Source organism: Triticum dicoccoides, chromosome 3B, assembly GCF_002162155.2.
Source record: "Triticum dicoccoides isolate Atlit2015 ecotype Zavitan chromosome 3B, WEW_v2.0, whole genome shotgun sequence".
In the NCBI taxonomy this organism is placed as follows: domain Eukaryota; kingdom Viridiplantae; phylum Streptophyta; class Magnoliopsida; order Poales; family Poaceae; genus Triticum; species Triticum dicoccoides.
Genome location: NC_041385.1, coordinates 706,006,665 through 706,009,876, shown reverse-complemented (window position 1 = coordinate 706,009,876; position 3,212 = coordinate 706,006,665).

The following is a 3,212-nucleotide window of genomic DNA, read 5'->3' as shown; positions in this document are numbered from 1 at the left end:
GGCAGAGAATGGTGTATCTGACAAGGGATTTGGAAAGTTGCCGGTAATGATAAAGGATATGCTTCCAAAGGACAAACGAATTGCCCGAGAGTACGTATGAAGCAAAGAAGGCTGTCTGCCCTCTAGGGTTAGAGGTGCAGAAGATACATGCATGCCCTAATAATTGCATCCTCTACCGCAGTGAGTACGAGGATTTGAACGCTTGCCCGGTATGTGGTGCATTGCGCTATAAGATCAGCCGCGATGAGCATGGTGATGTCGAGGGCGAGCGCCCCAGGAAGAAGATTCCTGCCAAGGTGATGTGGTATTCTCCTATAATACCACGGTTGAAATGTTTGTTCCAAAACAAAGAGCATGCCAAGGCGATGCGATGGCACAGAGAAGACCGTAAGAAAGACGGAAAGTTGAGAGTACCCGCTAACGGGTCGCAGTGGAGAAAAATCGAAAGAAAGTACGGGAAGGAGTTTGCAGATGACGCAAGGAGCGTATGGTTTGGTCTAAGCGCAGATGGCATTAATCCTTTTGGGGAGCAGAGCAGCAAACATAGCACCTGGCCTGTGACTCTATGTTTGTATAACCTTCCTCCTTGGTTGTGCATGAAGCGGAAGTTCATTATGATGCCAGTGCTCATCCAAGGCCCTAAGCAACCCGGCAACGACATTGATGTGTACCTAAGGCCATTAGTTGAAGAACTCTTACAACTGTGGAATGGAACAGGTGTACGTGCGTGGGATGAGCACATGGGGGAAGAATTTGACCTAAAGGCGTTGCTGTTCGTGACCATCAATGATTGGCCTGCTCTCAGTAACCTTTCAGGACAGACAAATAAGGGATACCGCGGATGCACGCACTGTTTGGATGATACCGACAGTATATATTTGAATAGTTGTAAGAAGAATGTGTACCTGGGACATCGTCGATTTCTTCCGAGCAGGCATCCCGTAAGAAAGAAAGGCAAGCATTTCAAAGGTGAGGCGGATCACCGGACGAAGCCTCGCCACCGTACTGGTGCTGATGTACATGATATGGTCAAGGATTTGAAGGTGATATTTGGAAAGGGTCCTGGCGGACAACCTGTTCCAAAGGACGCTGACGGACGCGCACCCATGTGGAAGAAGAAATGTATATTTTGGGACCTGCCATATTGGAAAGACCTAGAGGTCCGCTCCGCAATCGACATGATGCACATGACGAAGAATCTTTGCGTGACCCTGCTTGGCTTCTTGGGCGTGTATGGGAAGACAAAAGATACACCTGAGGCACGGGAGGACCAGCAACGTATGCACGGAGAAGACGGCATACATCAGGGTCATGCAAGCTACGCTCTTACCAAAGAAGAGAAGGAAATCTTCTTTGAATGCCTGCTCAATATTAAGGTACCGTCTGGCTTCTCGTCGAATATAAAGGTAATAATAAACATGGCAGAGAAAAAGTTCCAGAACCTAAAGTCTCATGACTGCCACGTGATTATGACGCAACTGCTTCCGTTTGCATTGAGGGGGCTTCTACCGGAAAACGTTCGATTAGCCATTGTGAAGCTATGTGCATTTCTCAATGCAATCTCTCAGAAGGTAATCGATCCAGAAATCATACCAAGGTTACAGAATGATTTGGTGCAATGTCTTGTCAGTTTCGAGTTGGTGTTCCCACCATCCTTCTTCAACATCATGACGCACTTCCTAGTTCACCTATGCGAAGAGATTAACGTTTTGGGTCCTGTATTTCTACATAGTATGTTCCCCTTTGAGAGGTTCATGGGAGTCTTAAAGAAATATGTTCATAACCGTGCTAGGCCAGAAGGAAGCATCTCCAAGGGCCATCAAAATGAGGAGGTCATTGAGTTTTGTATTGACTTTATTCCTGACCTTAAGCCGATTGGTGTTCCTGAATCGCGGCATAAGGGCATACTGGATGGAAAAGGCACGCTAGGAGGGGAACAAATAATATGTATGGACGGACATTCTCTCACTGAAGCACACTACACAGTTCTACAGAATTCCGCCTTGGTGGCTCCGTATATGGATGAACACAAGAATTTGCTACGCTCCAAACACCCGGAGCGGTCTGATGACTGGATTACACGTGAAGAAACCAGGAGTTTCGCCAACTGGTTGCAGACACGTACCATGCATGACACCTCTATTGAAGATGACCTGTACTTGTTGTCCCAGTTACCATATTCAAATATAATGACTTTCAAAGGGTACGAGATAAATGATAATACATTTTACACGATCGCCCAAGATAAGAAGAGCACCAACCAAAACAGTGGTGTCCGCCTTGATGCAGAAACCAAGACGGGAAAGGAAACATATTATGGTTATATACAGGACATATGGGAACTTGACTATCGACGTGGTTTAAAGGTCCCTTTGTTTCGGTGCAAATGGGTCAATATGACACGAGGAGGGGTAACGGAAGACCCGCGGTACGGAATGACAACAGTGGATCTCAACAATCTTGCGTATGCAGACGAATCATTCGTCCTAGCCAATGATGTGGCACAGGTTTTCTATGTGAAGGACATGTCTACCAAGCCAAGAAAAAGAAAAGATAAGGAAGCGAATGCATCGTATGATGAGCCAAAGCGGCACATAGTTCTTTCTAGGAAGAGAAACATCGTGGGAGTGGATGACAAGACAGACAAGTCAGAAGATTATGAAAAGTTTGATGAAATTGCTCCATTCACAGTGAATATTGACCCAAGCATCCCGTTAAATGATGAATATTTTCCATGGTTACAGCGCAAAGGGACACACGCGAAGAAAAAGTTTCACACCCAAACATCTGGGATGTGATCGGCTTCACTAGCTATCATCACTTTCTTCTGTGTTTCGCACCGAGAGGGGAATCTCTGTAATAGTTAGGGTAGTTATGTGTTTTGGCATTTGAAACGCGAAGAAATTTTATGTGCAAACAAATTCACACTAATTTCAAATAATTCAAAATTTAAACTATTCAAATTTGAAAACTACGGGCACTAACAGAAAAAATAGCAGAAAAGAAAGAAAAACTATAGCTGAAAAGAAAAAAACTATATAAAAAACTACTCAAAAATAAATAGAAGAAAATAAATATAGCAGAAAAGAAAAAACTACTCAGAAATAAATAGAAGAAAAAATAAAGCAGAAAAGAAAAAAAATTATATTTGCTATTTTTCAATCGTTTACAAAATGACCGTGAAATTGAAAATCACTACAAAATGAACTCTG